At 33.7% G+C, this 14,608-nt stretch overlaps 1 long non-coding RNA gene across 1 annotated transcript; it reads right to left on the bottom strand.

The window, feature by feature from the left end:
• Positions 1–2,270: 2,270 nt before the first annotated feature.
• On the bottom strand, positions 2,271–12,258 carry LOC124370252. The gene is made up of 2 exons (XR_006923173.1): positions 12,028–12,258; positions 2,271–4,569 (listed from the first exon to the last, which is right to left on the bottom strand). It is a non-coding gene; the product is annotated as an uncharacterized LOC124370252 (long non-coding RNA).
• Between the last annotated feature and the right edge of the window lie 2,350 nt (positions 12,259–14,608).

A 14,608-nucleotide genomic window follows, 5' to 3' on the forward strand; every position in this document is an offset into this window, starting at 1 on the left:
TTGTACCCTATCCACAGAGTTTGAGAATGATTGGGCAATCTCAATGAATAGGTATAACCAACCTCGCCAAAAGCCTCTGCCCATAATACAGTACAACGCCCATATGAAGGGTGTGGACCGAAATGATCAGCTTATGAGCTATTATGCCTTCGAACACAAATCAATTCGCTGGTACAAAAAGATCTTCGTCCATTTCCTTCAGACGTTGTTGGTGAACTCCTTCAAACTTTATTTACAAACCAACCCAAGGAAAAGATCGCTGTACCACTTTAGATTGTCCATCATCAAACATGCTTTTGCCTGCAGCAAACGCAATCACACCTCCACTCCGGCCTAGACAACAAACAACTGTCAGACACGTATTGTCAAAAATGGACACACCTGACAACACAGGAGAAAGGATGAAGAGAAAACGATGCAGAGAATGCTCAAAGACAAAGAAAAGAACCATGACCCTTTTCTTTTGTGCCCAGTGCCCTGGCGAACCTGGCCTATGTGCACTGAGATGCTTCGACAAGTATCATGAGTAGGAAAGAAAAATGAGGCAGGAAAAAGTGGAAATATTGTAAATATTGTATATAATTGTGTGTATGACGGTTACAAATGAATGAATACTGTAAACAATTTGAACAGTGAAAAGTGTTGTGCGTGGAAAGTGACGGACGCGACTGACACCGTCGGGTGTCCAATGGCATCTGACCTGCCGAGTGCGGCCGGCACCTTCCGGTGCCGCTACTATATTGTTGCTGTATATATGTATATATGGACATATACACATCATTGATGGTGCATATGAAGTCTCCACATAATAATGGTAAGTAAAACCTAAAAAAAATATTTTCAGCATGGGCTTGTATTTTACGTATTTTCTGGCAGCAGTGAATGTGTTAAGTTATGTGACCAGTCAGGCTACACATACAAAGTGAAGGTATATTCAGGCAAAGGATCAAATGTAACTCCTGATTAATACATGGGAACTTCCATAGTTTTAGAACTACTAAACTTGTATCTATATACAGGAACAAGAGTATATGTTGACAATTATTATAATTCGGTAGAACTGGCTAATGAACTTTAAAAAAAATCCACACATTTGGTTGGTACCTTAAGTTTGGAAATATGCATGAACTTGATGGAGCTATCACCATTGGGTCCAGTGCCTGTAGTGAAGCAGACAGGACATCACTATCTCAAAGAATCTGACGTCTTCGTAGGAATAGGACAAAACAAAAGGCGTTTGAGGAAAGCATGCAAGATCTGTTATAGCAGAGTATCAGCCGAGGACTGAAAAAAGGCTAAAAATATGACCCGTTACAACCTTCAGTGCTAAGTGTCCCAACCAACCGTATTTATGCAAAGAGTGTTTTGAGAGCAAGCACAAATGAACTCTGAAACAAGAATCCTATACATATTACTCTATCGAGGGAAATATTTGTTACAGTGATATTCATCCAAATATCAATAATATAAAAGAAGACTCATTTAGTTTGTATTTCATAAATAATAAACCAAGTACATGACAATGACTTAGATATTTCCACTCGTTTTTTAGTGAAATATGTTATTGTAATACATAGTGCACATTAAATAAATGTAAATAAACACATCCATTGTTTGTTTTTTAGTATAATTCTTCAAACCTGTCTATTGAAAAATTCACTGTCGTGCCGATCGGCCGACCAAAAAACTAATGATTTTAATTTGTTGCTAGGCAACTTGCATTACAGAGTATAGCTGTAACGATTTTTTTACATATAGAAGGTCTTTGGATCTATAAAGGAAGTCCACGATTTCCTCGCGAGGTTGCATTGGGTGCCGGTAAAAATTATTTTGTCAATCCTCTATAATTGCGTAGTTGTCGCCCCGATCGGCCGACATGTCACTTCAAACAAAGTAAGGCTGTCAGCCGATCGGCACGACACGGCACTTAACTATATACATATGACAACATACAATACATATATAGTTACTATATACATATTAACTATATACCTACATGACATCTAAACAATGAATAATATCAATATATCATATGATACGCAACAAAATATTATTACTTTGTCAACGTATAACAATATACACAACAGAATATTGTTTCTTGTTTTAAATTAATCATAGATGTAAACTAAAGATATCACAACTTGTGAGCATAAACTATTGTATACTCACATGTGATATAAATATTTTACAAGATACACAACAGAATACTATTCATTTCTTTTAAACTAATCATGTTTGTGGAACATGGAGCTCTGCTTTTAAACATTAACTGCCATATATTTACTTTTTTATTTAAATTTATCTTATTTTTATCTTTAGAACATACATCTCTACTTATAAGCATATACAACCATATACATAAATATGATAACAACAATGAGTAAGATCAATATATCATATGATACACAACAGAATTTTATTTCTTTGTTTTAAATTAATCATAGATGTAAACTAAAGATATCAACTTGTAAGCATACTCTATTGTATACTCACATGTGATATCTAAACAATAAGTGATATAAATATTTTACAAGATATACAACAGAATACTATTTGTTTCTTTTGAATTAATCGTGTGTGGAACATGGAGCTCTACTTTTAAGCATACACTACTATATATTTACATAGGACATCTAAACAATGAGTAATATTAATATATCATATGATACAAACAGACTATTCCTTTCTTGTAAATTAGTCATATTTGTTAACCATTGACATCAACTTGTAAGTATGTACCGCTGTATACTCACATGTTACATCTAAACATTGAATGATGTCAATATTATCATATGATAAACAGCAGATATTATTCCTTTGTTTTAGATTAATCATAGATGTAAACTATAGATCTCAACTGGTAAGCATAAAGTACTGTATACCCACAAATGACATCTAAACTATGAGTGTAGAGATGGGGTAAATCAGTACGTACATGTAACCGTTAGTTCTGGTACTGTTACTCGACAATACCGAGTACAAAAACTGGATACTAGAAATCAGTATTTCCGTACTGGTAATGTTTTAATTACTAGATACTCTAAATCAGTGTTTCATATTTGTAACGGTTTAAATACTAGACTTTAAATCAGTATTTCTGTAATTGTAACGCTTAAAATACTGAGTATTTTCCCTAATAAACACAGTTTTGTAAATGCTTTGATGTAATTAATAGTATTCAAAAGTACAATGCCAATATGTATAAAACGTATAAATATAGGTAATTTATTATATTATAATGTTTATACTTTTTGAGATGTAATTAATGAATTGAATGATAAATTGAACCTCTGCTTCTTTGAGTAGAGTCCAATAGGCTGTTACATTGGATGTTCTGGTTATGACAATAAAATTTTATTTTATAAGTAATTTTAATTCTCTTTGGTGCATTTTTGGTACATTAACGAGTTTTTTTATTATGAAAAAAATTAAATAAGCTCTCATTTTAAGTAAAAAACATCAAATATCTATCGTAGTTTACATAATTAAACACTTTAAACTAGGGTGTTAATACAAGTTTTTTTTAAAGCAATATATAATATTATTCAATAACTTATTCAAGAATATCAAACTGACACTGGGGTTGGTGAGTGATTTACATTGTGAACTAGCAATATTTTCCAGTTGTGGCTTTACGATTGCAGTATTTATATTGTATTGGTCAGCCTTAAGTATTTCATTATTCTGTATCAGTAAGGATATGAGTACTTCAGGACTAGTAAAGTAATCAGTACAAGAAAATATTTGTTATTTTGTAACCTTACAGAGTACTAGATACAAAGTATCTGAAATCAGTATTTTTGGTTCTCAGTAACCGTTACAGATACAGGAGAAAAATAACTGTTACAAAGTACTGATTACTGAAATACCGTCTCACCTTTATGAGTGACGTCAATACATTATTTGATCCAAAACAACAGATTATTCTTTTGTCTCAAATTAATCATTATAGTTATAGAACATGGATCACAACTCGTAAGCATAAACCACTGTATAGTTATATATGGCATCTAAACAATGAGTGATTCCAATACATTACTTGATACAAAACAGATTATTATTTCTTTTTTCAAATTAATCATAGTTGTAGACTATGAACATTGTAAGCATGATCCACTGTATATTAACATATAACATCTATACAATGAATGATGACAATGTATCATATTATTATATGGATATTCACATGACATTCAAACAGCAAGGATGTCAATATATTTTATATGAAAGACAGCAGTGCATAATTTCTTTCTGTTTATCAAACTCGCAATCAAATTACTGAATCCTATATATGATATTCATACATTTGATGTTAAGTCTTGATTTGCCACTACGTCAGCTTCCGGGGTGTGATTTAATTTCTTTGTTGTTAAGTAGGGAGTATATGCATATGTTGGGTTCGCACATGGTATTAAGGCCTCTGAAATTCCTGCCTATTGAACAATTCCTGTTGAGACTGAATGGATGACCTCTGCACTGGTACATGATCTACGCCTCGACAGATTAACCTCACAACTCTCGTCAGCAAGAGATTGGGATATCAGCATCGTACTCCCAGTGTGTCAAGCTCTGAAACAGTGGAAAATAGAAAAAGATGATAAAAAAAAGAAAATACTACAGGTATATATCTTAAGTCTGAAAGAGAAGACAAACAACAACGGTTAGTAATAATCAGGAATAGTATGGTATCCATTTTGGAAAGATATAAAATTAAAATCCATTAAAGAGGCATATCAATAAATGGTAGCAATGCCATTCTCAGCTCACGTATCTTATGGTCGCAATGAGTTCCTGAGGGGTGGCTGGAGAGTGGGGTGAGTAAGAGAGTGAGAGTGAGTGAGTGTGTGTGCGCGTGTGTGTGTGCGTGCGTGTGCGTGTGTGTGTGTGTGTGTGTGCGCGCATTAAGAATGAAAAGGTAATTTAAAAACTTACTTAGAACAGTTGTTTATTTCAAAAATCTGTCAAGCACCAACATAAACAAAAACAAGTTTTACCTATAAATGAGTATGATTATACTTTAGGAGTAAACACATTCTTTAGGACAGGATCTGTCCAATATCACAAGTGCAACAGAGCTGAATTAATAGTTCAAAAGTACTTTTGTTGGAGAAACGTCAAGCTCCATTAATTTGACAGATTTCTGCAACAAACTAGAAACTTTCGTCTTGAAGATGTTAGGTTGCCTATTCTGACACATTTATAACAGTGCACTGTTGCCATGTATCTCTTTACTTTTTTGGACATTAACAAGCCAAATTGAAACATAAAACAATTTTTATTTACTTTATAGTAAAAAAATATCGATATGTATTTGAAAACTTATAAAAGTCAAGAAAATACAGTGGATACGAGAAGAACTTTGGTTAAATACAGTATCATTAATTGTTACATGTAGGCTACAAGGCTACAGTGCATTGTGTATGTATAACCATGACATCATTACTCAACTATTACACGTTTAAGTCTAATACCATAATTTAGTTTGAAAAATTATGTAAGTGTGGATTTCATTAGTAATTAATGCAATGAAGTTATTTTATTTTATTTTGAATCCCATGTGGGTATGGTTAAATACTTCTTGGCTAGCCGGTATTGGTCCATTTTGCCATTTTTTTAAGGAAACCCTGTTCAAGGCTTTCAATAAAATATCTCAGAATGAAAACATATAATTTCATTCTTAATACTACTACTCGAGATCCAAAAGAAATGCCAAAAAGTAAAGATAAAAATTCTTGCAAATGGTTTAATTCAGATATTTTTTAATGTGGGAAGTAACAAAATACAAGAGTCCAAAAAGTTTTACTTAGGTACAAAAGCATCTCACAAAAAGCCTATACCTATAGTGTTCATAAGAATAAAGCTGAACAGACAAGGATACCCAAACTAATTGGGTAGAGGAATTCTAACAACAGTATGTGCTTAAGTGAAAAACAAAGAAAAGAGTTAAAGATCACATCAAATCTTTCACATCTGTGGAGTCACACTACTGTAGGTCAACCACAGACAGTAAATATTTAGACTCCAATCTGACCTTAACTAAGATGTACCAAGTGTCCGGATGATGGTTTGGAAGCAGTAAACTTGTTTATGGACAGGCACATTTTTGGGACTGAGTACAATCTTGATTTTCACATAAAAAATCAAACTTATGTCTGTGAAAAATTAAAAATGCTGGAATCATGTTATATCCTTAAAATGAGGAGCTTAAGATGAAAATTGATAACATATTATTGGAAACTGTCTGGTTGGAAAACACATGCCCACTCTCGGATCAAAAAGAATATACTCGAGTTTTAACCCTTAAAGCGCCGTAAGGGCATATGCGCGCGAGGATCGAGTTTGCTGTAAGCGCGTAGACGCGCAATATACTTGTTTTTACTATTTTCGCACTGTTAGTTCTGAGTTTGTCTGCTAGACTGTGCAGGGTGTATGTTACAGTAGTGTAGTAGGGCTGTGCCACATCACGTAACAACCTTTGTGTTTATCAATCGATACTGGACCGGTTTTTGTCGAACAGCTGGCAGTTTGGTAGTACTGCTCAACGCCGCAAGCGCATTTATGCGTACGTCACTGCCTCGCCGGGCAGCTCTTAGTGTTCTTCTTCATATCCTGTTGAAGCAGTGCGAATAGTTGATCGGTAAACTACTGTGTAGTTTTATGTGTTATATGAACATCTTTTTATGAAAGTTATATAATTTATAAAGTTTTGAAATAAACAGTTTCTTGAATGGCGAATCCAGACGATTCTGATTTTGACAATTTTGTGCAAGGAGCACTAAATTACTTCGTTTTCTATAATAAAAATAATTTTACACTTATTTTTATTATTTATATTTAGGCTTGTATTTACTCCAATAAGTGTTACAATCTTTTACTTAATTCTATAAACATCTGAAAACTATTTTGTAATTAGGAAAATAACACCCGTTAGAGGACTAAGAATTTTGAAAATATTTGGTTTTCATATTTATGGCATGTAAACTTAATTTTTTATAATAACTTTGTATTAAATATGTAATGTACTTATTTTCTAGTTCTATTCTAGTACATATAAGCACGCAATGTCATCATTTATATACATAATTAAAAAAAAGGAAACAGTAACAGAGTTCTTTAAGCACTGGGTAAAATTTATAAAGGAGCTGGAACACTAAATAGTAAATCATGTGTATTTTGGGCAATAAATATGATAAAAGATATTTTTTTGCAGTTTCTGTTTTATTTTGTTACCTAAAAGAAGAAATTAAAATTAGTGTTGAGAAAATCTAATTTTAATTTTTTTATAATAAATGAGCGCTAATCCAGAGTTAGGCTGAAACTGTTTGGCGCTTTAAGGGTTAACATTAACCAAAAACTAACTAATAGAGCTAAAATTAAACTTAAGCTTGTTTATTTCTGTGTCCAAACGTATAAAGCAAATTATTTGCAAACCATAACCAAGTGTTGTGTATGTAACAATGAAAGAAGGTACTGGTCTTGGCTCTTTACTATCAAACTGCAATTTTGAAAGTTAAATTATTCATCGTTAAACCTACCATTGGAGGCCCAAAGCTCGTATGAAAAAGCTTATGGTAAATGGTCCAATATATTAAAACAACATATAATTACAACAGCTTCTTGCACTTAACACGCAAGTAGACCGCTCATGATTGTTGCAACATTGCCCTCGACGGTTTGATGTTTTACACGATCTGAGCAGGCGCAAGTGACCAAATCTGTCTCATTAGGTTAAAGTGGTGTTAAAAACTATAGTTTTAATTTGTGTTTACAAAAGTAATGACTATAAGCTCTATAATGTGACCAATGCCGTTTTTTATAACCGAGCCCAGCTGATAATAAAAGTTTAAATGGTTTACAAAGAACCGATTCAACAAAAACTTTTACCCATATAATTCACAAAATTACAATCACTAAGTTAACACTATTGTGCATATCTTGTACAAAACTTTGGTCTTAATAAGATTAAAAGTTTTCCTGCTTATGCATGTTTAAATTTGTAGTCTAGTTGAAAAGCACCAAAACATGTATAATTTTTTTTTTGTTCTTACCGAAATGAAACTTAAATTTAATGTTTATAAACAATTTTATTTATTTCTAGACAAAGAATTAAACAAGTTACATTTTAATTTAACTCCAGTTATTTTTGCTCAACTAATTAAATTGTAGTCAACCTTCAAAGTTAATTGCACTTTTAGATGTAAGAGTAGTATCCAACGAACCCCCATGATTATTGCTATAACAGCAGTTCTGATACTGATACTACAGCGCCGTGGCTGACACGAACTAAAACCACACTGTACACTTCTAAACGTCTTGTCTTGGCGTCTCAAACTAGTACTGGAGATTTGAGGTTATGTTGTAGTCAGATTTGTAGTATTGCTCCTTAACGCAATAATGTCCGAAAGGCATCAATATAATACAATAATATACTTTCCCCCAGTTCATATGCACCTGTGATAATAATACTTGGCTATAAATGCCCAACCCATGAAAAAAAGTCCATTTTCCATGGTCACGCTAATGTAAATAATAAATACCTAAATAAAGACCATACTATTTAATGTTATTGTCTATTTTAAACTTAGAAAAAAATTCCTTTATTTGTATATTTTTACAATAAATTAAGTTTTATTTTCTAAATATAATGCTTTTAATAAAACCTCATAACAAAAATCATAAAATTATTCAGGTTTTAAATATTTTAAAGAAGTATATTTATTAATGTAAATATTGGTTCTGCAGGCTAAAATATTATAGAACTGCAGACAGTTTTTCGATAAGCATTTTTGTAATCTTCGTGGAATACCAATACTATTAATAAGTGCCACAAGACAAACATTTTAATGAAGTCTGAAGAGCTTATAGCATTTTTGCTACAAAAATTTATATCTCAGTTTAAATCCTGGAAACAAGCTATGTGTGAAGATAATCACTCAAGAGTTGGAGGCCTATTATAGTGCAGCCCAGTACTTTTATTTTAGATAGTCTATTAAATTAACAAAAACCTATGTCTTTTATTTAGGTCAAATTTCCCTAATTTCAGCATTATTATTGTTTAATGTTGTCCAAAAATGGTGTAACGACTGAAATAAGTAGCAACTCATACGAGATTGACTTACGATCATAAAAGACCACATTATGCCTATAGAACAATGAAATATTTCTCCACAGAGAAAAGTAGGCCTAGTTCACTTTTAATGTTATACCTATAACTTTGTTATTTGTAATTCCCACCCACTAAAACCTTGTATTGTGACTCATATTTTACCCGTCGGAACATTCAAAATTACCAAAACTAAAAATATTGTGAAGTGGCTCAAATATTAACAGAACCAAAAGAGGAGATAGGTCTAGTAGTAAAAGTGTTTCTAAAACATGTACAATTTTACACAATGAAAACCCAACGTTATTTCTAAACTGTATCTTAGGTCGGTAGCTATAAGATAAAAGGCCGGAGCGGCAAATCACGAATTTGACGTTATCAACGTATTCTGCTCACCCTCCTGAACAAAAAATATATAGTACTAGGATGTGCAAATGACAAATAACATGATTTTATGGGGTATATTCATAAGTGGTTAAGTTTCTAATGTTTTAATGTTCAGTTTATGTGCTGTGTCTGGATAATCTGTTTACTTGAATATTATCTGCAGCCGGGACTGATAGCAGCCTGATAACGTATCTGTTATCTGAGTTCTTCGGGGCAGAGTCAGTGCTTCACAAGATATCGTGTTCAGTAGATTGGATTGAGTGAGTGCGTTGCAATCATGAATCATCCATCCACTAGTTCGACCAACCCTAGTGAATTGTGTGTGTTGGAGTGTTTAGTAGGGCACGTAAAGAGTTTACGATTTAACCTAAACGAAATTATTTCCTTTTTAATTGAACATGGAATTTTTTATAATGAGTGTATTTGTTTGTCATGCAGTCGCGTGTTGTTTTTAAACCGGGAGACTTTGTTGTTTCGTTGTGATAGAAAATTTTGAAAAATTAGTAAGAAAAGAAGTTTTAAATGTTACAATTTTTAAAAATCCACTTTTTTGTAGCTGCTGCTGAGCTATATCCGCCAACACACTAATGGTAAGTGTTCTCTGTCAATATCCATCTATATATTTATATTTGAGTTTTTTGGTACCAGTAAGATTAAACGCCGGGGCGGCAAATCACGAATTTGACGTTACCAACGTATTCTGCTCACCCTCCTGAACAAAAAAATATATATAGTACTAGGGGGTGCAAATGACAAATAACATGATTTTAGGGGGTATATTGATAAGTGGTAAAGTTTCTAATGTTTTAATGTTCAGTTTGTGTGCTGTGTCTGGATAATCTGTTTACTTGAATATTATCTGCGGCCGGGACTGATAGCAGCCTGATAGCATACCTGTTATCTGAGTTGTCCGGGGCATAGGTCAGTTCTACACAAGATATCGTGTTCAGTAGGTCGGATTGAGTGAGTGAGTTTACAATGATGAATCAACCATCCACTAGTTCAACCAACCCTAGTGAATTGTGTGTGTCGGAGTGTTTCGTAGGGCACGTAAAGAGCTTACGTTTTAACCGAAACGAAATTATCTCTTTTTTAATAGAACAGGGCATTTTTAAAAATGAGTGTATTTGTTCGTCGTGCGGTCGAGTGGTGTTTTTAAACCGGGAGACTGTGTCGTTTCGTTGTGATAGACCACTTTTTTGTTGCTGCTGTTTAGCTATATCCGCCAACACACTAATGGTAAGTGTTCTCTGTCAATATCCATCTATATATTTATATTTGAGTTTTTCATGATTTATTAAGTTTTTTAACTTAACATAATTGCCTTTGCATTACATTTCAATTTATATTTCTGATCAGCCCCTCTAGAATTTTATATTTTACTGATAGGTACTATCTCGAGGGATGTTTTTCTTTAATTGACCGAAGGTGCTGCCGAAGCCCACGCTGATGGCCGGAGGCACTCGTCTCATTTCGATAACAAGTAATTAATTTGTTGCTCGAAATTAAGAAAAACATTGTTCATTTTGATAAAAATTCCGCTCATTTCAGTATTATTTTTCATTTACGTTTGCAAAGATGGCGACCCATCCGATGAAGTCATCACAAGGTTGAATCATGGTCACAGAAGGTCACGTGACGCTAGACGTGGATGTAGAACATGGAGATATTACTGGAAAGTTATTTAATTTTTTATTTTCTAGAACTTCGATATTTCTCATTTCCACCCCATCAAACCTTATACTTTTTTTTATATAGGACGATTGCAATAAGTTAAGAACGCAAAACTCGCATTTTTCCGCCCCGGCGGTTAATATGATAATTACCAGTTTTTCAACTTAACATAATTGCCTTTGCATTACATTTCAATTTATATTTCTGATCAGCCCCTCTAGAATTTTATATTTTACTGATAGGTACTATCTCGAGGGATGTTTTTCTTTAATTGACCGAAGGTGCTGCTGAAGCCCGCACTGATGGCAGGAGGCACTCGTCTCATTTCGATAACAAGTAATTAATTTGTTACTCGAAATTAAGAAAAACATTGTTCATTTTGATCAAAATTCTGCTCATTTCAGTATTATTTTACATTACGTTTGCAAAGATGTCGACCCATCCGATGACGTCATCACAAGGTTGAATCATGGTCACAAAAGGTCACGTGACGCTCGACGTCGATGTACAACATGGAAATATTACTCCGCTCGTTAACAGTTGTTCCATTTTTTATGTTCTAGAACTTCGTCATTTCTCATTTTCACCCCATCAAACCTTATATTTTTTTTGTTTTATAGGACGATTCCAATAAGTTAATAACGCAAAACTCGTATTTTGCCGCTCCGGCCGTTTATATGATAATTACCCTTAGGTCTCGTATCCTAGACTAGGACTAACTGAAAGAATGTAGGCACTAAAATGCAAGAAAAGAATACAGCAATTGGACTCAATAATAATATAACTAATATTGGTATAAAATCTTCCTCCGTTTCTCTTTAAAATCTATTTACAAGTCTATAATATTTAGAATAGAAACTTACATGTTCACTTGTAGCGCAACTTCCAGAAAAACAGCATGCTCCGTTCTTGTTATATTTCTTTTGATTATTTATTAATAACAATGCAATATTATTTAACACATCACAGAAGCTAAAACTTTAACTTCTGAGTGAACTTCTTATTATGTAATGAATACTTGCCTGTAAAGGCACGACATAAATATTCACAGAATAACTACAACACCAAATTCCCCATCCAACGCCATGTTGCCAGTCGCCTCAGTCGTGCCACTACTACCGCAACGCCCTGCTACTCCTCCCAGTGCCAGCCAAGTAGATATGGGTGATATATGTTAGTGTACGTAACTTCGTTATTTAGTGGTAACCTATTACCGGGATAACGTGTTACCAGTAACACAAATGTTACCTCAGTAACAGCTGGGCTGATTTTTCACTTGCAACTTAATAACGTCAGTTCAATAACATACAGCGTAATGCTAATACCGAAAGTGGGTCGGCTGGTAACATGTTACCACGATAATAGGTTACTAGAATACAATACCAACTGACCACGTTACTTTCGTAATAGGTTATTGATAAATTTCCCATCTCTACAGCCAAGTCGCCAGTCATTAGTCAACAGCCATTTCATTATTACATCAATGAGAGAACCTCTTCATATTCTTGAAGACATTCTTTCCGTCCTGTATACCTTTCATCCGGTTTTCTTGTTCCGATGTTCTTGATTTTAACCTGCCTGAAATCGATTGGCGTTGCAATCATTATCTACTACTGTACCACTACTAACATTGGTGATTTTGGTAAATACCAAAATACTAACTGGCCACGTTACTTTCGTAATAGGTTCTTGATAAATAAAAGAATTTCACATCTCTACAGCCAAGTCGCCAGTCATTAGTCAACAGCCATTTCATTTACATCAATGAGAGAACCTTCTTCATATTCTTGAAGACATTCTTTCCGTCCTGTATATCTTTCATCCGGTTTTCTTGTTCCGATGTTCTTGATTTTAACCTGCCTGAAATCGATTGGCCGTTGCAATCATTATCTACTACTGTACTACTACTAACATTGGTGATTTTGGTAAGGTCATTTTCAGCATGACTCAGATGTTTGATCATCACCAAATTAATAACATTCGTGGAACGTACATCACACATCCCCATTGTTTGTGGAGGATTTATCAGTTGTAATCAACGTACTATCAGAGCTTCAGCCAGGATCTGATAATACGTTGTACAATTTATTGTACTTGAACAATCCAACAAGTGTATGATCGAAATACACACAATGTTGTTTATATTACGTTCGATCCGGCAAATTATTAACGTTACCCATCGACGAGATGTTTTATGAATTTGATCTTCTCGTCCACGTTCTATGTTTCTGTACCAAAATGTGATGAACCCTTAGTTCCGGAGACACATCACACAGCCCTATGTTTTGTGGAGGATTCGTTAGTTATAATCAAAGAAACCGTCTAAGATTGGCCTGAACGCTCGCAAATGCAACCTTAAGAACCTTCTTTCTGCGTGGATTGCAATTGATTTTGAAGTTCTTGTATTGTGGCGATGATGCAAAACTTCCTTTCATTTCTTTATCATTGCATTAAATAAAAGCATAAATATGAATTCACCAATGAAGCGATATGACAAATCTACTTTTCCTTCTTTCTTCACAGATAAATTGAAGGAACTGATTATAATGCACAAAATAATCCATCACCACAACAAAGAAACACTCGATCCAGCACTGTATGTCAAACTGTTACTACACGCGAATCTTATTCTCAAATGCTAACGACGTCTTCTGATGAAGCATCGTCTATTGCTAATATGTTTGTTAAAGTTTTTCATCGTTTTTTAAGATGGATACCCTGTCAACAATTATAATTACTTTTGTACCGATTAACTGTCTAAACACAAAGACCCAGGACCAGAGGAAAAACATGCTATTGTTGACAATACTTTATTAAAAGTGACATTTACTGATAAGGATGAAATTCGATTTTTTCTTAGAATCTCCTGGAACGTTTCATTATTATTATATAATAGACATTTTACAAGATACTAGCTGCAGCGTGGTCTGGTATAGTGTCATTCGTTTTAGAGGGCGGTACAATTGTACAAAGATTATTTGGAGTTCCTGCTCAGAAACATTCGTTTCATCCTTAAAATCATTCATAAAACATACTGATGACAGAGCAAATGTATTAGGATATTCGTCAATTATTGTAATTAATGAAGGTCCAGTGGTTTCTGTAGATGTAGTTTATTCTATTAATCTTTTATTGCGTAATAGATATTGGGGGGATCTTAGTTTTTTGTGGACATGTTTGACAACTATTGCCCATGATCTCACATTCGGGTATGGTTCAGATAATTGAATTGTGTTTTCAAAGAAGTAATATTTGGCCTGTAAAATCAGATACAGTACCTTACACAAATCGGAACAAGGGAGGATGACAAAGAATCTGCTAAATGATTAATACAGTTAGGCAATACACAATGATGTTCGCCTTGTACTTGCAAATTTCTCACCTGAGGTTGCAGCAAAAATTGATCAGGGCTTTTCAGCTGTTAGAATAGCTAGAGATCGTACC

This window comes from Homalodisca vitripennis, unplaced genomic scaffold (assembly GCF_021130785.1).
Source record: "Homalodisca vitripennis isolate AUS2020 unplaced genomic scaffold, UT_GWSS_2.1 ScUCBcl_57;HRSCAF=856, whole genome shotgun sequence".
Lineage (NCBI taxonomy): Eukaryota > Metazoa > Arthropoda > Insecta > Hemiptera > Cicadellidae > Homalodisca > Homalodisca vitripennis.